General features: G+C 38.2%; 1 long non-coding RNA gene across 1 annotated transcript in view; it reads right to left on the bottom strand.

Annotated features, from left to right (window-relative positions):
- Positions 1-12,086, bottom strand: part of LOC135471771 (uncharacterized) — a 70,774-nt gene extending 58,688 nt beyond the window's left edge. Inside the window, exon 1 of the long non-coding RNA XR_010444470.1 lies at positions 12,039-12,086. This is a non-coding gene — a long non-coding RNA (uncharacterized LOC135471771). The remainder of the gene's footprint in view (positions 1-12,038) is intronic.
- Between the last annotated feature and the right edge of the window lie 15,454 nt (positions 12,087-27,540).

The following is a 27,540-nucleotide window of genomic DNA, read 5'->3' as shown; positions in this document are numbered from 1 at the left end:
TAAACACCTTGCAAAAATGCAAAAGGCTCAAAGAATTACAGTATGTAAACAATTATGGTAAATAATACAAATCCTCCCCCCAGCCCCCCCCCCCCCCCAAAAACCTGCTTTTTTAAAATTCAGTGTCATTAAATTTTGGACGCTTTCCTGTTACCAGCAGGATGTCATCCCAAATGTACAAGTAACTTCTAAACAAACCCTCAAACATCTCTCTATGATCAACGGAACTCTCAAAATCAGGAAAAAATTTGCAACAGTGTTGGTCCCTCACATACTAAAACACGGAACAGACTAAATGGGAAGAGCCTGTTTGCTAGGATCCTTTTGGTTTAGTTCAACGTCCTTTTTTATTGTATGTGTTAAGAATTCCATTATGATGATTTCAAATAACTTTTTTTTTTGTTTGCAAAGACTTATGCAAATGCATATATGACATATAAGTACATCTGCATTCCACTTTATGCACTTCAAGGCTACATCAAACATACATACATATATGTAGATGGCATAAAGTTGTCCAAACTAACCAAGATATAGGCAGAAAATGTGAGGAAGGTTAGAAAGGACTTTTAAATCTCCTCTACCACATTATTGACAAAAGACAATATCCAAGCCAAATTAAGTCAAGGTTTCACACTTGCACAAAAAGACTGACTTTACACACGTGTTGCAACATCTTGCAATTTACCAGTATGTATAATATATAGTTTTTAGAGCAACATCTTGCCACATACAAGTATGTGGCAAGTATACGGTTTTGTTTTCCTTAATTTTCATTTCATCTAATCATTTGAATAACTCAGATTAAGAAATATTTGTTCATTTTTGGACATTGAGGTTAATGTTCATTTCCTCCAATCATTTGGATAACTCAGATGAAGAAATATTTGTTCATTATTGGACACTGAGGTTAATGTTCATTTCCTCTAATCATTTGAATAACTCAGATTAAGAAATATTTGTTCATTTTTGGACACTGAGATTAATGTTCATTTCCTCCAATCATTTGGATAACTCAGGTGAAGAAATATTTGCTCATTACTGGACACTGAGGTTAATGTTCATTTCATCTAATCATTTGAATAACTCAGATTAAGAAATATTTGTTCATTTTTTGGACACTGAGGTTAATGTTCATTTCCCTTAATCATTTGAATAACTCAGATTAAGAAATATTTGTTCATTTTTGGACACTGAGATTAATGTTCATTTCCTTTAATCATTTGAATAACTCAAACTAAGAAATATTTGTTCATTATTGGACACTGAAGTTAATGTTCATTTCCTCTAATCATTTGGATAACTCAGAATAAGAAATATTTGTTCATTTTTTGGACACCGAGAAAGTACAGGAACAAGGGTATGCTTCTACTGAACCAACATGTGACTCTTAATTTTAATTAGGTGACAGGTAAGTTTGGGTCAAATGGGATGCTTAACTAGTGAGATAGGGTTGATATTGCCCCATTACACCCAGTCCAAATAGGACCACATGGGGGATTCATGTTAACCAGGGAGGGTCTGGGGATTAACACAGCTCACCCCAAGGGATCTGCTGACAAGGGGATAGTGTCTCTACTGTCAGATCAAATCTAAGGGGGGATTAAATGCCAGGAGTAGCAAGTCCTGACTGTGTATAATTAAGCCATCTTTATGCAAATTCTACGTGTATTTATTGGAGTTCCAAAAAAAAAAAAAAAAATACTTCCTACATTCAACAACGTGTGAAGAATCTATGGATTTGGTTAATGAGCTTGCCCATAGAATCAGTTCAAGAGCTTGCCCACAGAATGAATGCAAAACTTTGTTTCACGAGCTTGCCCATAGAATGAATGTTAAACTTCAGATCAAGAACTTGCCCATAGAATGAATGCAAAACTTCAATTCAATTACATAAACTACTTAAAACTTTTACCTTAACGCGGATTCTAGTACACTAATGAGAAGTGATGATCATGAGTTTTGTACCGCCTATCTATTCTTTAATTTGGGCACATAGCATCAATGATGAAACATATTTCCAGTGTTACTGTACTTTACAGCCAAAAAAAAAAAAAAATCATGTTATCCTTACAAATCAATTGTTATTTTTCACTGATTCAATGAAGTCTTCAAATGCTGTTTATCAAATGCGCACTATTTATGTTGTGTTCCCATCTGATCCAGGCTTATCATATAACAGGGCCTGGTTGCTCAAAACTTAATTTTAAAGCTTAATAAGACTTAAGACTTAATACCAGATTTAACTTTAATCCAAGTCTTCAATTTTGTACCTAGCTCAAAAAAAATTTTGTAACAGTATATCAAATATGAACTAAAACTGCTGCTATTATACTTTGATTTAGGACTGCATATTGGCTGCTGAGTTTGACTAAAATTTAAAAATTAATATTTAAAATATGGCTTAATACCAGTATTAGCTAACACACTTTCGAGTAACTAGGCCTTGCACTGGGTGAGAACTTCCCAGATGTCACACAGAAAGACATTTTGTGCAAATAAACATGAAGTTACATATTTATTAGGGCAAACTTTGTACATACAACAGGTTTGGAATCTATACATTGGTACTGCATATGAAATGATACAGTGTTTATAGGATACTAATACATGCACATTTCAATACTGTTTAAATTCAAAACTGTGAAACTGTTTATCTATTGGACATACAAGACTCCAACTGTATCCAATCACAGCCAAGTTCTCAGCTTTCATCCAGATGCTTGTTTACATAATGGGTCAGGTTGTAAGATCAAGGCTTGGGTAATTGAGGAAGCCCTTATTAAATAAAGCTGGGATGGCTTAGTGAGAGAGGATGTGACAGTGATGGATGATGGCCATAGCCCCTGGGTGTTGAGAGGCTGCATGGTCAGTTAAACTAGCCAATCAGTGCTCAGAGTTAATAACACTGGTCACTTCTGTTTAGCCACCCTTTCACCAATGTGTCAACAATTGGTGTTGGGTTTACTATCCCTTGTCTGGCAATTCACAAACTCACTCAATCAAGGAAATTAATTCCACCCAGCCATCCCTACCCCCAAATCCCTTACTCCTACCCCACCCTAAAGCTGAATCCTGTCACATATTTCACCTATACTTAAGCATTTTTCAATAAAATGTTTTTCCATGATTCTGAATGACTCATCCACCTTATTGAATCGTTTCAGACATTTTTCAAGAAAAATTTAAGTGTAATTTTAAGTGGCACCAAAAGTATCACTTCAAGGCCTGTATGTTCTTCTGAAAAATGCAGTTTTACACACCAAAATTTAGCATGAAATAATGTATATCAAGAAAAAATATTATCTTGGAGCTTCATGGTAAAATTTTTTCCATTTTTTTTTTTTTTTCAGTCCACTTTAAACAAATTTCTGGCAAATTTAGCAGGCCTATCCTCTCACTTCATTTCTCATTGAAGCCCGAAAAAGGGGTTTTCTTTTAAAGAGGAAAGAGAGTCTTGTCAGTCAATAAAGTTTCTATTTCATGGTCCGTCACCCAATGATATAGATTACAGCTGTGGCACTGTAAAAATTAAGCCTCCATCCTACTTTCTTCTGGGAAACTACACACATGGCAACCAATTTGAAGAAGAAGAAGAAAAAAAAAGGCAAGTGAAAAACTTAAAAACCCCATGCTTCATTGTGCAGTGTTTTTGTATAGTCATGAGATATTAGATATGAGAGTTCAGTATAGTCTAATATTGTCTTTCTCTATGATTAATGCTTTAATAAAGGCAATTATCTTCAAAGTCAGGTTTTCTGTAAATTCGAATCCGGAGCCTGTGTCATCAGATGGAGCCTGCATGTACAGCCCCCCCCCCCCCCGACCTTCCCTTTTGCTACAGCCCCCCCCCCACCCCCCAAACCAACTCCCTTAACACCAGACCCTCTCCACTATCTCCTATTTGCATATGCCTGGGTGTGCATGGCAACCTGCTGTGACTTCAGCCCCTGGGCCAGAGTTAGTTTGAAGAGAACAAGAGATGAGAACTTCAAGATCTTAATAATTGATGACTGGGGTGTGATGAATGGGAGAGTTCATGTCAGCTGAGAGGGGTAGGGAGGGCAAGGTTAAATCCACACTAAATAGACCTTTCAAACAAATGACTGAAATCTAAACTGACAAAAACTATAATACTGACAACAATAATGTTAAGTAATTCACATAATGATGAGTTTAACAGACGTGCCAAATGTTTTTAACTGAATCAGAGCAGAAACTTTATTGTTTTAACTTGCTTAAAGTGACAATGTTACTTAAAAGATTGCATCAGACACACTGCCATTTCTCATGATAAATGAGAGACTTAAATTTGTCAGCTACACGACACATGTGACTAAGATATACAATTTAGACAACTCAGAAATAAATCTGAAAGAATTAAGAATGCACACATCAGATCAAGTTGTGATCAAGTGATTTTTGTTTAATTAAAATTAACCTCCATTTCATCAGCTAATGAACAGAATTACATCATACAACAGTTTAATGTCACGTTTTACACCTCACTATCAGAAAATATTCACAACTTTTTCATCACAACAATCTTCAGAAGACTACCATGTTTCTTCAAGCATTTAAGAGAAGAAAAAAAATTCAGCAGCAAATTTGTACATCTGTCTGTAACCTGTCAATTGCAAATAAATCTGCTCTGACAGAGATTAGAAACAATCATCACACGCTCAACTCTGATCATGTCGGAAAATAAATTTGTGAAAATGTTTGACTGTAAAAATCTCCATATTTCAATTTGAAAAATCTTCAGTTCCTACCCCACCCTTGCACCCCTGGGACCTAAAGTGGACTGGTCCCATTCATGTGCATTTGTTGAAGCCATTATCCCATGCAAAGCTGTTTTCCACACACCATCTGGTGGGGTAAAATTTGTCAGGGAAATCAAACTACTGCATGCTCTCCTGTCCAAACTCAAATAAATGGTAACTGACCTCAAATAATACTGAACTAGACATAGATAAACAGACTGGTCTGCTATCTGGGTTTAAAGAAAGGAGTAGTCCCACTGACCTTCCTGAACTTTCAGAAAAAAAAAAAAATAACAAATATTTTTTTTTTCTATTTGAAAACTGAAATATGAAATACTGAAAGAATTATGGGACCAATGCAGAATAATACAAACTTTTGACAAAAATTCATAATAAGATCTCATCAAATAAAAACTTTCAGAAACTGGATAGAATTCAACAGCGTGCTAAATGACTGATCACCCCATTATTATATGTCGCAAACTTTTGTCCTAAAACCAGAAGATACATCATACACACTTTGAACCAGAAACAATTCTTCCTTAAAATTCAAGTAGTGAGAATTACATAACCCAATAACAAGTAAATGGAATTTGAATGCCCCAAAGCTTCTTGGATAATTCTTTTCAATTTAACGTTAAAATGCCGTGCTCAAAAATGCAATTCTAATCCATAATCTTTCAATCATTTTGTTCACGCAGCATGAGTAGCAAAGGCCATGAAGATTCAAATTTTCCAAAATTGGAAAATTCACTGTTAAATTCACAATTTTCAAGAATTTATCACCTGTTAGGGCCATACATGTGTCTGTAGCGCTTTTAGATTCGGAGAATGTTTGGGCACCCAAACTGATCAAGCTGTGTTAAAACTAGCCAGTAAATTCAACAAATGTAAGACTGTTCACCACTACAAAATGTTTAGTTTTCGTTCAAGTTTCTTTCACTTACAGACTTCACAGATCTCAGAAAGCATCGTTTTGATTTGCATTTTATAAAACGTCTGTATATGCACGGTCAAGATGCCACCTTTAAAGTCTGCGATGAGAATGTTCAATTTGTTGACTGGATACGGGCCTGCTTGTGGTCAGTTTTACGGATGCAGGAAAGCAGAGCCACCAGGACGCTAAAAAAAGTCTCTGTTTCACTTTGTAATATTAAAGTCCTATCCTTTATCTGATATGGGTAACTAAGTACATAAAGATACAAACAAGTTATTCAAATTAATTCTGCTTAATTTTGATATTTCCTGTGTCATCTCTTCAAAAACAATAAATACATATACGTAAAAGAAATAAACAAAATCTTCTTTCAAAAGAAGCTTTCAAACAAATAATATCATCAGTAAAGGATATTTTCCTTTTTTAATGTAGTTTCCTGTGGATGACTCAGCCCCCCCCCCCCCCCCCCCCCAAATATAGGATGTAATAAGGATTTCATGAAAACAGCCATTTTATAAACAGCAACTATTACAACTGATAACAATTCTCTTATTAATCCTAAAGCTACACTTGATGAGATTCAAGCGAACAAGTCATTACATTATGTATTGTGTTATAATCAAATTGTTCACAAATTGTTTTTTTTTTTCTTTTTTTAAATTTTTTCTCTTTTTTTTGTTTTTTATTGTCTACTTTCCTAATGTTTACATCAAGCATACAATCTGCAAAAAGTGGAGACAGGCTTTGCATGTAGACAGTTGACACAAGCCGTTGTAAACATATCGAGCGATCCTTATGTTTTTTTTATTTAATTCTTTTGTGTGTGTGTTGTAGGATACCTTGAACGACAGAGTGTGATAGATGTATATAAATAAAGCTGCTATCAGCACAGCGGCCGCAGGGGATGGGGGGAGGGGTGTTGTGGGGGGGGGGGTGGGGGCAGCAGCGGCGTATTAATGGCGTGTGCCACACTTGTGCCCTGCTATTGTAATAGCCCAGTGGGTGACGCACATCGAGGCGTGTTTGCAATACATCTGTGCCTGATCTCAGCTCCATCTGGCTATAAAATAACAACTCTCCTAAGGGTTGTATGTAACTTAAGATTTGACAGATTATAGCTGTGCATTATTGTATGTCCACCAGGATAGGTAATCAAACGGCCACAGACTGCGAAGCGCTCTAAAAGCCTTTCACTGTTCTGAGCACATTTAGTACACCTGTAATAACATGCATTTTCATTTTGGTCAGGTAGTCATACCACTCACATCTACAAGATGTAAAGTACAATCACAATTAAGACAAGTATTGAAAAATCACCATGCAATGTCTACCATATATCCTATATATACAAATGTAAATGACCTAAACCTGCTGATGGTCAAGGGTTTCACTCAGGCTCAGCCCAGTTTCCACCCACCATAATGCTGGCCGCCGTAGTGTAAGTAAAATATTCTTAAGTACGGAGTAAAACACCAATCAAATAAATAAATAAATAAGTCAGTCAGTCACCTAAAATTTTGCCCCAAAAATGTCTTTATGTCATAAAATAGTACCTGCAGCTCAAATTTAGATTTTTCTAACAGGATGTCATCCTTCTTTCCAATAAAATCTAAAAAAAAAAAAAAAAAAAAAAGTAAAAACCATTGTAGTTAGGAAAACTGAGCGCATGTAGCTATGGACGAAATTTAGAATTTAAACTAATCAGATTATATAGGTGTCTCTCTCTCAAAAGTCGTCTCTAATGCTGAGTAAACTTTTCATCTGCACTGATAATAAAGCATTAGAAGATAAAGAAAAATGGAAATTATATTTCTACATGTTCACGTAGTACTCTAATTTATGTCAACTATCTCACATAGATGTCAACAATGTGACAGATGACAAAATTAACATCTTAGATAGGAGCTGAAGTATTCAATCAGCAAAAAAATGGTTGCTGAGAAAATGCGCTTTTATTTGAACCATTAAGTTTCGTACCACAACAAATTTTACATTTATATCTATCTTACAGCCGTAAAGTTGACAAAAATATTAACAGATATATTTTCTTAAGGAAGATAAGAATAAGAAAATCACTCAAATGGTACAACATGGGTTTTTTTTTCTTTTCAGGAAAAGAAAGAAAGAGTGATGAACTAAATATACGTCTGTTGTTAAAAACGCATGCATGATGGCCTTATAAACTTCACTGATCCGTGTACAGCAGACCCTTTAGCTTTTAGACTGTGACAGTGTCATTGCATTTAGTTTAGTTCCTTAATTTACTGTTACAGAATGGCTGCAGACCAATAATGAACACAGCAGTAGCCATCATAATGATGTATTCATTTATTAATTGATTACTCTAATTGTTCAACCTTCTGCATATTTTCAAGGTGTCTATTCAGGCATATTCTGAAGGCACATGTATTACTCTGCATAGACTGATAAAATTATACTTTTTACGATGCCCTGAATTTGGCCAATCCAACCGATGTAGTTTTGTTTCCAAATTAAAACATGCATAAATTGCTCTGAAATTATGTTCACACAGACATGTTCTATTCCGTTTGAGTTGAATGTACATACATGTATATCTAAAGAATATAACCAGACAGGCACTAATATAAATATAAGTCACAAGGAGACAAGAAAAACACAGCCGAGTCAAAGTAAGTTTAGTTGGTTGTTGGTGATCTGTTATCAATAATATTCATGAGGTGGTCCTTTAATTTACATATATGTTTAAAAAAGTAACAGCGGTGATTGATTTATTTATTTATATATTTGACTGGTGTTTTACGCCGTACTCAAGAATATTTCACTTGTACGACGTCGGCAAGCATCATGGTGGGTTTAAACCGAGTCCAGGGGAAACCCATGACCATCCACAGGTTGCTGCAAGACCTTCCCACGTAAGGCCGGAGAGGAAGCCAGCATGAGTGAGAGACTCCTGGGTCATTACGCTGCGCTAATGAGCTAACCAACTGAGCCACAGAAGCCCCGTAACTGTTTTAAGATATTGAAGAAGCTTGTTCCATTTTCATTCCCGTTCTTTCAAGTGGACAGAACATAGAGAGGTTAGTTCTGGTAAGAGGTGTACGGAGCTTTGATCTTTGATTCTGTGTATGGTGAAGGTGTACATCAGATTGTATTTTGACAATGGTTTCAAAGTTGCTGGAAGGTTGAAGAGACTATATACAATCTTAAATGGATAATTTAGAGGCATTAGAAAGTGGTGAGTTGAAAAACATCAGGCATTTGTAATTGCCGGGCTCAAGAATTTTTCGCTCCCAGGACAGACAGTTGCCATGACAACAACAAGGCACATATACATGTAATGTGTACATGTTTAAATATACATGCATGTACAGTACACACATGTAAATGACTGAAGAAAATTACCGCTCAGTTATTCATATAAAATGTATCATTATTTTATAAATTTGCTTGTTGTTGCTTGTTTGTTACCATACTCAAGGTTTATCACCTGCACGATAGCCAATGGTTTTAAGGATGGAAGAAGCCACGATCAGCACATGTAAACCACTGACCGCTTGTCTTCCACCAATATGGTGTGCGTGTTTGTACATCACATGTGGGTAAGTTTGTTAGTACCTTGCTAATGGTTGGTGGTTTACCCCACGCACTCAGATTTAACTCAAACATTCATAAAACCCTTGATAAAATGATCTTTTGAAAACACAGCTGAAACAACACTCCAGTTTTCATTTCATATTCAGATGAATTTAGATGACTTTTAATTGATCTTTTAAGTAGTACACAGTTTAAATTTTATGAATATTTCAGCTTAACAGATTCTGTTTTTCTGATCAATTTGTTAAGTTACAATCTAGGGGAGATAACCTCTAGGGCTTCAAGCAAAGTAGCAGAACCAATATGCCAATACAGTGAAAATCTCAGCTTATATACATATTAAGATCAAAATATAGTAATTCATGCTAAAATTTAACTTGTTTCTAATCAAAGATTCAGCCATAAAGTAGTCATCAGTCAAAAAAGATATCACACACTTAAATCTCACAGAAGCCTTATTTTACTGATGTTGACATGTACATGCACTTTCAGGCTGACAGTTTGATTGCATCTATAGTCAAGGGGGCATAACTCACATTGTATCGGCATTTCAGTTTGTTTGCCTAGTTATCTTCCCTGAACTGACAAAAGTGTCATCATGTACTTAAGGTTGAACTTGCATGCATTTCAGCACTTGTACTAGTCTGTAGCTTATGGAAATTTCTCTTTAGCCTGGTTGGTAGAGTGCCAGATTTCAGATTTGGAGGACCGAGTTCAAATCCTGGTGAAATCTACAGAGCAAATTAATTAGCAATTTCACAATATAATGATTGTGAACTAAAAAATTGTTAAGTACGACGTTAAACCCCAAGCACTCACTCAATCACTCACAATATAATGATATAGCGCTTCTGTAGTTAAATGAAATTACAGAAAACCCTCCAGACGTTAACTCACAAGAAAATACTGGATTCAGAATGTAGTTACGATGTATGGTCATGTACCTAAGGACAGTTTTCTAGAAGCTACATAAACTGAAACTTCTGGGATTGATTTTTGATTTATCTGTTTTTGTGCTAAAAACCAAGTCAAGTCAGTTAGTACAATTCACCCTGCTCCCTAGTCAAACCAAACAGTAACAAAGGGCAACAACCCATGCAAACTATTTTAGTGCAAAAAATATATATATAAAATTCGCAAGGAAAAGTTGGATCGGCCCTGAAAGAACAGTTGGTAGAGCATCCGCTTCGGGACCCAGGGTCAATCCTGGGTCAAGTCACACCTAAGACCTTAAAAGAGGGAGTTGCAACTTCTTCGCTTGACATACAGCATGAAAGGGATAGTGCAACGACTGGTTGACCCGTATCAGTATGATGGCTCTGGCGGGGCAACTAACTTGCCTTTGGCAAAGGCGTCTCAGTGAAGCAGCACTAGATAAAAGTGCAGTGGAAATCCGTCCTGCAACAAGGAAGCACATTACACGTACACCCTAAGGATTCCTTCATCATAATATGACTGAAAAATCGTTAAGTACGATGTTAAACCCCAAGTACTCAGTCATTCACTCAAGGAAATGTTTGAACGGCCAGCACATACCTTTGCTAGAGCTTGGCAGTTTGCATATAAAACAGAGCGGATATTCTATCAACTTGCTTTATTCAAAAGTTTAAACAGCTGGATTACTGTGAAAAGACCGTTTACTAACAGAAGCTGGTTTTCACCAGACTACACTTTACATGACTTTGAAAATCAGTGCATACCAAAGATGTGAAGAAAGGTGTGACAAGAAAATTTTCATTTAGCTGCTATAATAAACACTAAAAAAAACTGCTCTTCATACACTTGTCTGTCATGGAATAGATAAAATGTTCTTGTCTGGCCTTAAAACAGTTAAAAAGACAAATCTCAACAATGCAAGGATAACAATGATAGCTCACTACATACTTATCTCATAACTTCAACATGTATCGTTTTAAGGGAAATAAAAGAAAGCTATGCCAACAAAAAATGAAAAAAAATTCATTTTTTTGCATATTTTATGTGTTTTATTAATGGCTATTTTGTAGATATTTTCCATCGATGATAGGGAATATTCAGAAATAACATCATCAATTAACATACTGGGAACTCGGGACAAACTTAGCAAACCCAAATCTGGCATAACACCCAGACCCCTACCCCCTCCCCAACAAAGTTGTTTTGGCAGCCATTAATTTTCAGATTGACCTCAGGTGCCTAAGGAAAACTGTAGCTCAAAGTCATTTTTACACCAAGAGAAAAGCTGAAAAGATTGCACAAATGCCAAACTGCGAAATAACAATGTCAAGTTCAAAGACCAGTTCTGACATGTTGAATTGCCTTTGAATCTGTCATACTGGAGAGGAAAATGCACCTTTAGAAAATCACTCTGGAAAATTACCTGTACACCTATTACTTTGACCCCTGCACAATTTTAAATACACAGTACAAATATTTACGTCAGGTAGATGAACATGCCAGCTCAGCCAACTTCTTAATAATTGTTTATTTTTCGTTCATAATTCACATTAATAAAATGATCTTAATTAAACACATCACATGAATTCTTAACTGTGTTTTTGCACGACTAATACTTCAGTTCAGTTTACACTGGAAGGTGGAAGCAATTCATGGGAGATAACTTCTCCAATGCACATTACATGGTCTGAGACTTTTTAGGGCCAAGAGTAGTCCCCCTTGAACCACTATCTTACTACAAAACACAACTAATAATACAATAAGCCAGCAACACAGATTACTTGATACGACTGCATTTTAAAATTTAAAGGAAAGTTAAAACTCACCAAAACTCTGCTGTAAGTTATCAAAAACTGCTCGCTAGCATCACCTGTTTAAAACAAAGCAAATACATTATTTAAATCCGTTAAGTTTCATCACTGAAATTTTACATTAGAGCCTACACATTCACACAAATTAGTATAATGAAAAACTGAGAAATCATGTATTTGACATTCAAAGAACAATCAGAGAAATTTATGGATTCCCTTTTTTTTTTCTCTCAGTATATCTATACTTTTGCACTATGCTAAGCTTATTGGTGGATCAATCAAGTTTTTTCACATAGTTCTAGTACATAGACATGCTTGTAGATGCTATAAATACAAGGACCACCAAAAACCCAGGTCTCATACATGCCAAACAGTATGGCAAGATGTTTACAAAAAAAAGGCATAGTAATTAATAGTTTCTAGAATTTCAGACACTCTAGAAATTCAGACACACTCTAATACCCCCTCCCAAACATCCAGGTATTTACTTTTCTGAGAATGCCGCCATGAGAAATGTCAAGAACACAGAGCCGGGTAAGCTGCGATTTGCATATCAATACAACTCGGCTGTTTATATCTGAATACGCTCAGTCAGTAACAGATTGACAGATATGGAATAGAACAAGATCTTTTGGAGATTTATTCCTGCCAGATTCATACCAGCAATAATATCAATATGTTTCTGTTTGTAAATCTGTATGCCTACTGTTGTAAAACTGTTCCCAATGATTCTGGTGAAATAAAAGACAACTCAAAAATTCAGACATACCTCCCCCATGAAATTTCCACACAATGAACGCTATTGTTAGATCATTACAGCCTACATTTGTAAAATGTAAAGACGTACAATATGTATGTTTTGATGCAACAAACTGAGTGAACATGGATTTTCTTGTAGCTCTGAGCCTAATTTCGGTAAGCAAATAAAACAAAAATAAACAAAGATACAAATTCTATAAAACGAAAAGAGAGCAAAGGCAGCTCCAGATATACATATAATTTCTCATTGTCCTTTATGTTTTTTTGGTGACGTTTTATTAACATGCAGTGTTTCACTGATCAGATTTTTCAAAAGGAGGCTTCAAAATAAATTTGTCAACTAATGGACTAGAACAAGAATTGAAATCATGTCTGAAAGTATTTGAGATTTTAATTGAACAAACATGATGATACTTGGCTCTGTGTCATCTGTAACATCCTCAGCATGAGTTGGGCAGGGGTGGGAGGTGTGGCGGTGGAGGGAGGGGGGAGGTATTGAAACAAAGGCATTGTCTTAAATCAGCAGCCAGCTGTGAAGAAATATCATAACAAGCTGCTCATTACTGTTGTAACGGAGACTTTGTCATAGAAACTAGGGCAGCGAAAGACAAGCAACAAAGGAAAGAGAGCGAGAGAGAAAGAGAGATGGAACAATAAGGTCAATGTGAATAAGACAATGTAACACAGGGAGTTGTGTCTGGTTTGTAGCATGTTTACAATTTTTTTTTCAAAAATTTACGATGTAATTCTTCTTACTTGTAGGGCATCTATTTTGGAAATGCTGAAAGCTACAAATTACACATCTCTCCTAATTTGTTTTTTTTGAAAAGTAAAATATGGATATGTTGTTCATTAGATACATAGACTTACAATGTGAGAAAATTGAAACTGTGTATCCCTGTAACAGTTACATGTGTATTGGATAAAAACAGCAGACCAGCTGTCTCAGAAACGAGAAGAATTACATAGACACATGTAAATTGTCATTCCAAATTTCTTGAGATTTCAGTATCCCCCCAGGCTCTGGCCGGTTTTCTCCCACCATAATGCTGGCCACCGTCGTATAAGTGAAATATTTTTGAGTATGGTGAAAAACACCAATCAAATAAATGAATATAAAACTGAGATTTCAATATGATTTTACCAGTAAAATATCCAAATTTTTGCCAGATTATATCCTTTCTGATACAAGTTTAAGACAGATGAATAACTTAATTTTAAATGTCGAAACATTAGTCAAGGGGAGTCAAAGACGGCCAGAGCAACTGTGACTGGATGGCCAGAGCCACTGTCGCAGGATGGCCACAGCCACTGTGACAAGATAGCCAGAGCCACTGTGACAGGATGGCCAGAGCCACTGTCACAGGGTGACCACAACCACTGTCATGGGGTGAACAGAGCCACTGTCACAGGATGGCCACAGCCACTGTCACTGGGTGACCACAACCACTGTCTTGGGGTGAACAAAGCCACTGGATGGCCAGAGTCACTGTAACAGGATAGCCACAGCCACTGTCACAGGGGGACCAGAGTCAGTGTCACAGGATGGCTAGAGTCAGTGTCACAGGGGGACCAGAGCCACTGTCACAGGATGGCCAGAGCCACTGTCACAGGGGGACCAGAGCCACTGTCACAGGGGGACCAGAACCACTGTCACAGGATGGCTAGAGTCAGTGTCACACGGGGACCAGAGCCACTGTCACAGGATGGCTAGAGTCAGTGTCACAGGGGGACCAGAGCCACTGTCACAGGACAGCCAGAGCCACTGTCAAAGGACAGCCAGAGCCACTGTCACAGGATGGCTAGAGTCAGTGTCACAGGGGGACCAGAGCCACTGTCACAGGACAGCCAGAACCACTGTCACAGGATGGCCAGAGCCACTGTCACAGGGTGACCGGAGCCACTGTCACAAAGTGAACAGCACCACTGTCACAGGATGGTCACAGCTGCTGTCACAGGATGGCCACAGCCAGAACCACTGTCACAGAGTGACCACAGTCACACAGGGCAACTAGAGCCACTCACAGGCGGCCAGAGAGACTGTCACAGGATGACCAGAGCCACTGTCACAGGTTGGCCAGAGCCACTGTCACAGGATGACCAGAGCCACTGTCACAGGATGACCAGAGCCACTGTCACAGGATGGCCACAGCCACTGTCACAGGACGGCCAGAGCCACTGTCACAGGACAGCCAGAGCCACTGTCACAGGGGAGCCACAGCCACTGTCACAGGACGGCCAGAGCCACTGTCACAGGATGGCCACAGCCACTGTCACAGGATGACCAGAGCCACTGTCACAGGACAGCCACAGCCACCGTCACAGGATGGCCACAGCCACTGTCACAGGACAGCCACAGCCACTGTCACAGGATGGCCAGAGCCACTGTCACAGGATGGCCAGAGTCACTGTCACAGGACAGCCACAGCCACTGTCACAGGACAGCCACAGCCACTGTCACAGGATGGCCAGAGCCACTGTCACAGGATGGCCAGAGTCACTGTCACAGGACAGCCACAGCCACTGTCACAGGGGAGCCACAGTCACTGTCACAGGATGGCCAGAGCCACTGTCACAGGACAGCCACTGCCACAGGATGGCCAGAGCTACTGTCACAGGGTGACCAGAGCCACTGTCACAAAGTGACCTGCACCACTGTCACATGATGGTTACAGCCAGAGCCACTGTCACAGGACAGCCACAGCCACTGTCACAGGATGGCCAGAGCTACTGTCACAGGGTGACCAGAGCCACTGTCACAAAGTGACCTGCACCACTGTCACATGATGGTTACAGCCAGAGCCACTGTCACAGGGTGATAACAGCCACTGTCACAGGGTGATTACAGCCACTGTCACAGGGTGACCACAGTCACTGTCTCAGAATTACCAGAGCCATGCACAGGATGGCCACAGCCACTGTCACAGGGGGACCAGAGCCACGCACAGGATGGCCAGGGCCACTGTCACAGGGTGACCACAGCCACTGTCACAGGGTGATTACAGCCAATGTCACAGGGTGACCACATTCACTGTCTCAGAATGACCAGAGCCACGCACAGGATGGCCACAGTCACTGTCACAGGATGGCCAGAGCTACTCACAGAACAGCAAAAGCCACTGTCACTGGGTGACCACAGCTACTGTCGCAGGATGACCAGAGCCAATGTCACAAGATGACCAGAGCCACTGTCACAGGATGGCCAGGGCCTCTGTCATGGGCGGACCAGAGCCACTGTCACAGGATGACCAGAGGCACTGTCACAGGATGGCCAGGGCCACTCTCACTGGGGAGACCAGAGCCACTGTCACAGGATGACCAAAGGCACTGTCACAGGGTGGCCAGAGCCACTGTCACAGGGCAACCAGAGCCACTGTCACAGGACAGCCAGAGCCACTGTCACAGGATGGCCACATCCTGTGATCAAACATACTGGCACAAGGTGATCAGAGAGAGTGGTGCAGTGTGATCAAAGAAACTGGCACTGGGTGGTCAAACATACTGGCACAATGTGATCAAAGACACTGGCACAGTGTGATCAAAGAAACTGACCCTCGATGATCAAAGATACTGGCACAAGGTGATCAAAGACATATAAACCACTGAAATTGTGAATTTGGTAATTTACGGTAATTAATATGCCCACAGAGCATCAGTGATAGAACACCCCTCTTGTGTCATTGTGTTTTATATGCTTATAAAATTTCACGTCAATACATGCTGTACTTTTTGAGATACCATCCCTGACATTTTGTTGAACTCTGATTTGAATAAGTCGGGAATTCAGTAATTTATGGTATTTAATATGTACACATCGTATCAACGATGGCATACACCCCTGGTCCTATTGAGCTCTACATGCATGCTAACCCTGAGCTCAATACATGCTGTACTTTTTGAGGTACCACTCCTAACATTTTATTTAACATCGATCTTAGTGCACAATACACTAAGTCAGGAATTTGGTATTTTATGGTATTTAATATGCAACACTCCGAATCAGTGATGGAATATCCCCCTCTTGCTAATGTGCTCTACAAGTGTACCCCTAACATTTTGTTTAACATTGCTTTCCATGTTACTGGATCCTACAACATACACCATGCCTGTACTTTGTACGGATGGGCTAAAAGTACTCCCATAGCGTGATCAAAGATACTGTTACAGGGTGATCAAAGACACTTGCACAGAGTGATCAAAGATACTGGTACAGGGCGATCAAAGACACTTGCACAGAGTGATCAAAGATACTGGTACAGGGCGATCAAAGACACTTGCACAGTGATCAAAGGTACTGGTAAAGGATGAACAAAGATACTGGCAAAGGGAAGGGTGATCAGAGAGACTGGAACAGGGCAATCAAATATACTGGCCCAGGGTGATCAAAGACACTGGCACATGGTGATCAAAGACACTGACATTGAGTGATCAGAGTGTACACTTCATTCATGGATAAAGAAAAAGGATGTCCACAGTTTTGAAAATTTGATGAGTAAATTCAATTGCCATCAGTGATAGAGGGCTACAACCTAATGGGCGGAGCATTCATAGCGCCCTTATCAGCAATAGGGCGCCAAAAAAAAAACAAAGGTCATAAATTTATACACATCACATTTGATGCTGAAACAATTCTCCAGCAGGTTATCACCGGTACCTTCCAAACAAACCTCAAAACAACTTTTAAAGATCAGTAAAAATACAGGAATTAGGTAGAGTGTGTAACTTTGTCGTGTACAAAATGATAAGTAACTTACAGTATTAATTAGCATAAATGTCTCTCACAAAATTAATCATATTGCTTAAAAAATAGCAGCAGAAAACATGATTTGTCCAATTTACCCAAAGTCCTCTGTCGAGTACTGAAATTACAATGTACAAGGTGCTTCAAAACGCCAGGTTTCAGTGCCACTGGCTTAAGTTTTTTATTTCAGATTTGTGCTCCCATTTTTACACCGATTCCAGGGAAATGAGTTCTACAGTTTGCTGGTTAACAACCAAATTCTAAACAAAGACAAATCCTAGTAAAGTTTGACAACCGTTTGACAAAGAAGGCTGCATGCGAGCTCATTAACATCCAAGACAAGCTCTGATGAGCAACAAAGGCTGGACAACAAAGAAAACTTTGAACAATGGAGCCGAAACAGACGAGCTATTGTCAAGATGCACCTCTAGATTATTGAAATTTCTGTTGTCGAAGGACAGCAAAGAAAGGCAGTCTGCAAAGTTGGGTTAAACAATGCCTGCAGACAACTTTTGGGTTTCCCAGATGTCTGACACTTTGGGATGATATCTTGGGACCAAAATGAGAACTGGCAAACATTTTTTATACTTTTGAAAGTGGCAACTTTATTACATTACTAAGTTACCTTTTCATTCCTTTTTTTTTTTTTCAGACTGAGCTGGAGAAATTCTTAAGTGTCAAAGTTAACTAGGTTATGGTAGAAGTTCTGAGAGCTTAGAAATAAAATAAGACTTTAATATACACATTGAACAGGCCACAATTATACATTTAGGTTATTTCTATGTGATCCACAAAAAAAAGAACATGATTTCATGTTTCAAACTTTGACTCCTGAAATTCTAAAAAAAATTTTAATCTGCCCCAGTGTAGTCAGTGTAGAGTTGAAGACGCTTTCAACAGCAAACAATTTCTGCCATACCATTTCTTGTAAACAACACTACAACAATTAACCAATGATGATCAGTTACAGTCAACAATCATTTATCATCATTTAATGCATCGTTTAAACAGTGCGGATGGCGCCAAAAGTTCCAAAAATAGGGACAATTTAGTAAATCAGATTGGTCGGGTTGTGTGCATACATTTCATTTTGTGTATTTCAGTTTTAAAGGTACCTCCACCTGCTAACTTTTACATCCAATTGACACCTAAAGCTGGGGAGCCTCGTGGCCTGGATGTTAGCCTGCTAGCGCAGCACAATAAACCAAGAGCCTGTCACTATGAGTTCAAGTCCAGCTCATGCCTCCATGGCTTCCTCTCCAGTCGTACACAGGAAGGTCTGCCAGCAACATGTGGATGGTCGTGGGTTTCCCCTGTGCTCTGCTCGGTTTCCTTCTACAAACCATAATGCTGACTACCGTTGTATAAGTGAAATGTTCTTGAGAATGGTGCAAAACTCCAATCAAGTAAATAACTAAATATTTCAAGCGGCTGTACACGAGGATTAGGGGGAAAACTTGGATCAACAAAATTCAATTCTTGCTATTATTTTAGAATAGCCCAATTAATTAGCTTTGACAAAATGTCAGCCTCATTTTGGGAAACATGTGACCATTCTACATTGATAATTAAATTCAACCTTCACATTTTTTAACAATAAAAAAATTTAAACAGTACAGGCCGAAGTCCAATATTTAATGAAAGGTAATAAAGTTTTCCTTGGTAAATTTTATTTCATTGATGAATATATAATTTTTGCAACAGCTGATTAATAGCTATCAAATCAAACTTTGAGCTTTGATGTTTTCAGAGAGTAGCTGACTCTGCAAAATTCAATGGAACAGGTTGAAAGATTTAGTATGTCAAACTTTCAATCTCTTCAGACACTGGGTTAACTAATTCTGCCAAAAGTTTGACCTACTGTAATCAGGTGGAAACTTTTCCGATACTGACTTCAATTCAACAGCACAATTTCCGGAATTGCTAAGTACAAGAAGTTAAAAATTGAACACAAACCAATTGATTTTAAAGCAGCAGTTAGTTCCAAACTAAATTTTTAGACAATGCATGTATTCTCAAAATGCAATGCAACAGTTTCTTTACTTTTAAACTTTTAAACATTTTAGCAAAAAAAACTGATTATTATGAAATCGGGCTTGCTTGGGAAAATCAGCATCAAAACTTTAACTTTCACAAAACTTCTTCCGAACAGCTACAAGTGTAATGTGCAAAATTTTAAGAATTCAGACAATTTTCCAAGTCACCTGATGTCAATGCAGCAGTTGGTTTCACACAACTTCTGTGCACAAATCTACTTTTCTGTGTTCCCAATATTTCAATGCATGTTTTGCACATGTTCCAGGATGCCCTCTGATTGCGAGCTATTACATAGTATACATATATATCCCTATATAATGTTAATATATTATTAACCAGTTACAAACACTGGAAACCAATATATGTTACATACATTATTTGTACAGGTGAAAACCTGCAGTAATATAATTCCCCAACCTTTCTGTATGTTTCCAAGGTGTTTATTCAAGCATATTCTGAAGGCATTATTCTGTGTGGACTTATATAAATATACTTTTTCTGAAGCCCTGAAATTGGCCAATCCAGCCAATGCAGTTTTCCTTCAAAAATTAAAAAAAATCCGAAAAATTCAAAAAGCATAAACTGTACTGAAAGTTGCTCTTATTTGGTAATTAGGGCATAAGGTTTATTATAACCCCTAGGAGTAGTTTATTTGCCATCTGATTGGTCAGTTACCCACTGATCAGAAGTATTATCAGGTGCCCTTCCCAACCAATACGGCAAAACTTTGTTTCCACACACCCTTTATAGCGGAGCGCACAAAAAGTGACACACACATGAAAGCCTATATAGTATTACTGTTCAGTGTGATTTATTTATTTATCTGATTGGAGTTTTAGGCCGTACTCAAGAATATTTCACCTATACGAAGGTGGCCAGCATTATGGTTGAAGGAAACCAGGCAGAGCCCATGAGAAACCCACGCCAATCCATAGATTGCTGGCAGGCCTTCCCACGTCTGGCAGGAGAGGAAGTCAGCATGAGCTTTCGGTGTAATATTATGATTTGCCAATAATGCCTGATTTTCAACAAACTGGAAAAAAAAAATCATTTCTTCTAGCAAGCATTGTATGTGCGGAAAAAATGGAACATCACAAATTATCCAAGACATAGACAGCATTACCGTCACTTTGTAATAAATACTACAAAAAAATTAACACACAAAAAGAAAAAAAATAAACTTGGACAAGTTACTAACTTTCCCAAATGTGACGTCCACCCATGCACACGATATCGGTGAAAGATAAATGACCTTCTGCCTTCAGCGAAGGTTAAACTACACAAACATCCACATGAGCACCACAGAAAGCTTATTGACATTAAGGTCGGACTAGCAGCGAGAGTCGAGAGTCGAGAGTCGAGAGTCGGGCAATACACTACAACACAGCCCAAGACATGGACTGAGCCCACACCCAAGGATTCTGGCGTGTGAAAGACAAGCATCTTAACCACTATCCCTCAACCAGCTCCCTACAATTGTTTAACAAAAATTGATAGTCAAACCATTATTTAGGCCTAAGAAAAAAACTTATATGTACTCTAAAAGTTTGAAATGGAAACTTAATAGCTGGGGCATTCACCCTATAGTTCAGACAACTGTCTCTTTACCAATTGTCTCTTCACCAAATGATGTTCTTTAAACTGTGTTTTTCACTTTCTTGTATATGCGTAGTTATCTACACCTCGTCTTACTGCTGTTGTAATACTTAAAGGTTTGCACTAGCCCTAGACCAGTAAGGATGCAGGTTCAAATCCAGCTGGTTTTGTCGATGGCTTTAAGTCAGGAGTTGAATGTACCTAGCAAGGTGCTTTGCACAGATTTCTCCCATTTCCTCTACCCGCAAATCTAACTAAAGTGCCTCACATACAAGGAAATTCTTGTGTAAGAATTTTAACAGTAGGTAAAATTAGAAAATAAACAGACGCAAAACCTGTGACAAATGATATAATATGAAATATATTTTCAGTGTCTTGGAGTACATGCATGTACATTCAATTAATAACTGAGAAGATCTTTTACTAATTCATTCACCAAGCTTACCATTTACACCTATATGTATTAAAACAGTTCAGGGTGTGTACATAAACATATGGATTCTGCCATGGGTAAAACTTCCTTATGCAGAAAGGAGTGTGTGCTTAGGGTTTAACACCATACTTAACAATTTTAAGAAGGAATCCTCAGAGTGCATTGAATGTGCCTCCTTGTCGCGGGACAGATTTCCTCTGCTCTTTTTATCTAGTGTTGCTTCACTGAGACGCCTTACCGAAGGCAAGTAAGCCGCACCGCCCGAGCCATTATACTGATAGGGGTCAACCAATACTAACCCCTTCGTGCTGGATCCTTCCTTACTGCAAATCTTTAAAAGAGGAAGTTGTAACTTCCTCTTTCAAAGGTATGCAGTAAGGAAAATCACAATTTGATATCTTACATCCAAACACAGCAACAAAAAAACATGTTCTTCCCCCAGACATTTTTTTTTCAAGAAAATTATCATCTGCATCGACACATAAGTTCCATTTTTATGAAGTTCTGAAATGCAACAAGTCAGAAATTTGTTGTATTTGCACTAAATATACGGTAGAATATTTTTGTTGCATATCTGGCAGATGACAGCCTCTTTACACAGTAAAACCAAGTAAAAATTCAAATTAAGTTACAGCTAGATGTAAAACAAATGCCTCCCAAAGTTTTTTGTGAAGTCAGAAAAGCTATACAATATAGCTTCATAACTGACTGTGTAAACAGAAATTAACTCTGAGAGAAAGTTTTTCACGGTTGTACATGTATAACTGCCCACCTACGAAAACTTTCCAGAAAAACAGGTTAAACCGGCAATTTTATTTACCCAGGAGTCCAGACCATCCTAGACCAAAGTATTTCTGGGTGTTGACTAACTTTTAACCGTCAACAATCTTCATGAAGATATATCACATAAACAAGACTGCCTTTAAATGCATATCTATTGATTCCGTTCAAGAAATATTGTTATTGCAACGAACAATAATAATATAAATACAGGTTACTATTTCAGATAATAAACATTATCATTTCATCAATACATGTACAGAGTACTATTTCTGAAATTATAATCAGCTGCTTTCTGGAATGACTTTTAGTCCAAGAATTTCTCCATGAAATAAAACTACCGATACATAAATACAGGTTTGCATGTGAAATCTATTTATTTATTTATTTTATTGGTGTTTACCGCCATACTCAAGAATATTTCACTTATACGACGGTGTTCAGCATTATGGTGGGTGATAACCGGGCACAGCCCGGGGGAAACCCACGATCATCCACAGGCTGCTGAGAGACCATGTGAAATCAAAGTTAACAATCTGATGACAGTACGAATTCTAAAGATGCATTAAAATTTTTATTTTTTCTTATTTCAAAAACCAAATTTTTGTTTATGCCTTTAAACTTGTTTAACTGCCATACCTTAATGTTACTTTTGAGAGCTTTTTTGTGACAGAAGTTGGCAACTTGAAATACATGTAATCAGCAAGCAACAAGGTAATGCATTTAAAGTAACAGAAACATACTTTTTTTTTTACAAACAGGGCTTACTCCTTTTTATACATTCTATTACAAGAATATTAAATTCTTTTTTTTTTTACCTTATTATTTTCATTAAAGTGATATCTTCAACAGAACATCAAGACAACTTAGACTGTTGTGAAGTCTTACAAAGGACTGGCCAGGGTGACAACAAAGGGGCTTCTGAAGAGCTGTTACATAACACCGTCTGGGTTCTGCCCAGTGAACGCAGCAACAAAGCAATCACAGACAGCTTCACACAAAACATCCACTTGGAAGGGTTAATAAAAGCACAATAGCATTTAAATCACCAGAATGAAAGGGACTAAAATCTGGCAAGTATATAGCAATGATATTTTATAAACAAATCATTTCGTTGTATTAATATTCACCGAGTTGGTTCCATAGAATGAAACAAAGGTCATGTATTGTGATCGCGGTGTTCACACACAATTTCCACAGAATGGGCGTTAATTAAGCATTTTTGTACAATTATTTTCGCGTTCACATGTTAAGTATTCAATATTCCCGACCAACGCGACAAGAAAATACATCTTTGTATGCATATCTCGAAAGAAAAACTCACTTTCTGTCCCCCGCGTGCCCGTTACTACATGCCTGTTGATTAACCCGGAAATAGAGGGAAAAAGCAAATCCGCTTTATTTGTTTGTCCCGTTAAAGTTTGAGATGTGAGACATACAGAAAACAATATACTCTGTGAGAGGGACTTTATTTTGTCCAACTACGTCAACGAAAACCAAGGTTATAATTCTTGTGTTGGAATTACAAATTACAAAATCACTCACAATGAAACTCGACGGGGGGTGTACCCCTTCGTTGCAGGGCTGAAAACACACCTATTCAAATTATCGCAAAACAAAAGTTTACTTTTGTCACGGAATGTTCCTATCTTGTGCATGATATCTTTAAAAAGTCAACAAATTCCAGACTTACCGGTAACAGAACTTTGTGCGCAGTTTTCCCGTTCTACTTTCATACATATCACCTCACGTAAAATCCATAGTGCCCCTCCCCCACACCCATCCCACTACAGAATACGGGCTCAGGCCCGTGAGGGGCTATGCTGAAGCCCAGCTCACGCGCGCTGTGTGTATTTCCTCATGTCCTCGTACTACAGCGTGAACAAAGACCATACCTTATTTAGGCATTCACTCCCGCCAATCTCTTTGTCTCCCTCATTCATAATCACATGGTCGACGTGCACTGTCTGATTGGTAGCTCCCTTATATTTTTTCGTTCAGATCAATTCTAAAAACTATAAAAACTGGTCTGTGTTATAAACACCATTTTTACCGTGTACGACGAGTTGCATATGTTTATTGTTAGCCAAAGTTACTTCCCTTGTGACTGTGGGTCTAAAATGGCGTCTATATCTGTAAGAGATACTACTGTGCGGATACGAGCTCGCGTTCGTACGTAATTTCGACTCTCTCCGCCGCCTAGCCGGAGATTGCCGAGTCCTTTACCCGTGCTCACAATCGTCCACGTCTACGCAATCACATTTTGACTTGGTAGATTTGCCATTTTCTCTGGAAATTTGGTTAGATTTGTCGGACTGACACTGAATCAGGTTTGTATGATTCCATTGCCAATAACAGAAACTGCATAGACACGCGTAAATCTCGAAATCAGCGTGATAAACAGAGGCGGCATCATAGTAGGTGGTTGTGGTTTACTTTTTACGACAACAACGTCAACGTGTAAACAGGATCGCGGTTACAAGTAGAATGTTATCGTTTAAAACTACGACAATCATACATCTGTGTTGATTCCTGAGACATGGTAAATTAGATTATGTATTCATATCAGTGGAGTGAAATTACATCATAAGTAGTCCAAAATTTGACAGTTTCAGGGTTTGTGTCTACCCTATTTCTTATAATTTTTGAGACACCTGGTCTACTCATTTTATCCAATAAATATGTAATTGTAGCAGGTATATTCAGTTTCTTCTTTCTCACATGATTAGACCATCTAATGAGCAACATTCTTGTATCTTTACTGTTCCAAAAGGCTGGAAAAGAAATCTAATGTTCTATTTTCAACACAACTAATATCCCCAAAAATTAGAAGAATTAGAATAGCTCTACCTTTGCTAACAGTCCGGTAGAGCTGTACCTCCTTCTGTTTAATTTTCTTGGAGTACTGCCAGAGTTCTGCATACTCACACCTCAGGCACTTATCTTGTCTCCTGCAAAAGAACAGATGTCCACAAATTGTGGTGGCCTAACATATTCCATAGCAGCCTGCTGGGCTCAAAGATGATTGCCCCATGTTGAAATCGGTGATAGGTATTAATGTCTGTTTTCAGACTCTTATATGCAACAATATAGACAACACATATATATACAGAAGAAAATCCAATCCATGTTGAAATTGAGTAGACCCAACTTGCTGTCATTAATGTGTTCACCAGTTAATTTTTTTCAGAAACATTTAAAAACTTGTAATGCTCCATTAAAGTGTGAATGTTTTAGCTTGACTGTTGTGACCAAAACAGTTCAGTTATGAACAAGGCTCCTACATAAGGTCAACAAAGTCTGCATGAGCAGAGGTCTGCACAACCAGTGGTATGCACAACCAGTGGTATGCACATTATAGACAACTGTTAGCAGGAGGCAATAAATATTTACCAGAGGGCTGTCTTTCAAAGCAGGTAATCACCCTCAGTGATTTAGTCCATCCAATTAGTGAGAACCACCAAACATGACTGTCATGGATCATTTTGGGCAAATTTAAGGTAGTCACAATTTGAACTTGTTTTTCATCTTTTAGGTGGGAGGAAAGATGATAAAATGTAGCAAAATGTAAAATAAAAGAATGACCAGATTTCAGTCATTAGTATTCTTAAACCTATCCTGTCGATATCACTTTGAATTCCTTAAGTTTTCATCATCTTTTTAAATTGTACTTATAAGTGTTATGTTTGTATTTTTCTTTTCAGTATGGTGACAGATGTACAGTTAGCAATATTTGCAAATGCTCTGGGCGTGAGCTTGTTTTTGTTGGTAGTCTTGTACCATTATATCTCTGTGAATAACCCAAAGAGAATGGATTAGAGAACTAATACACCAGGTGAGGTTGTTTAACAGTCATGTTTGAAGTCTTATGTCTGGACCTATAGTGAACAGCCTAAATTCAGACTACCATAGCTCTCAAGTAATGAGGTTGTGTGTCCTAACTCAGCTCTCTCTCTCTGGTTCATTCTGGTCACCGTATCTCTGCTGGCTTGTCAGGTACTGATATGGTACAAGCAGCATTGGTTTCATCTAGGTGGGGTGAAACCTGCATGCATAAACCCTATTGTTGTGAAGTATGTGGTGACATAAAATATAAATCAAAGGAATGCTACTCCGGTCAAAATTTTTCCAAACCATTAATCTGGTATGCAGTGTGATGACTGACTGCTTACGACACATAACTCACTGTAACATAACTTGGTGCTTCCTTAGTTGGCTCAGCATTGCCCTTGATAGAATAATAACTTGTTGGTGAGGTGCCAGAACACACAGTCTGGTTGGAGAATCTGCTGGGATGTCTTGAAAGATGAGAAGCCCTTTTGTTTGACTCCTGTTCTTGTTAGCTCGGCTGTTGCTTTACATCAAAATTTTTGACAAGTACCACTGTACTTTGCAACTAAAAGTAAGTTGCACAAGTTCCATGAACGTTAAGTGAACCATAATAAAAGTTTCAGAACCAAAAGCAGTATTTTCTGACGTATGTTCTTAATATGTACTTTTTGGGGGATTAAATGTACATGTAATGTCAATTACCATAGATCTGAAAACTGTTTTGAAATGACCAATCTACAAAATCTCCATAGTGGTAATGTTTTCTTTTTTTTCCAGGCTGGACCATGGTGTACTGTCAGTGTTGCCATGACAACAGGCATCATTTCCTGATGAAAAGCAACAGACTATAAGTGGCCTACCCCCAATGGCAGCGGCTGTATGAACTCGACTGTGGTTAGACTGGACTTGTGTATATGTCATGTCTTAACAACTATCATGTCTTCATAATAGTTTATCTTGTAAATAAATGAATCATTTACATCACATCTGGTTTGGATTTGGTTGCGTTCATGGTATTTGGTTGCAGTTTAAATGTATGATTTCTTTTTTTTTTTTTTCCTTTCTTTACAAACATCCTGTCTATGGCTAGGATTAAACCAGTACCTTATGTCTTCTAGCAATTTAACCACTCAGCAGTGACTCAATCCTCCACGTCATTGTTTGAAGGTTTATCACAACTATCATAAGATATGTTACTAGTATTAATAGATGGGATTGATGTGTGCAGGTAAAACAACCCTATGTTGCACTGGCTAGGCTCAGATTTGAATATGTAATATTAACAATCCTTATACGAACTCTAATAATAATCACAGGTCATTTTCACTGACCAAAAATGC

The sequence above is a fragment of the Liolophura sinensis genome, chromosome 7, assembly GCF_032854445.1.
Source record: "Liolophura sinensis isolate JHLJ2023 chromosome 7, CUHK_Ljap_v2, whole genome shotgun sequence".
Lineage (NCBI taxonomy): Eukaryota > Metazoa > Mollusca > Polyplacophora > Chitonida > Chitonidae > Liolophura > Liolophura sinensis.
Note: the sequence above shows the minus strand (reverse complement) of the source record. Positions and strands in the feature narration are given on the sequence as shown.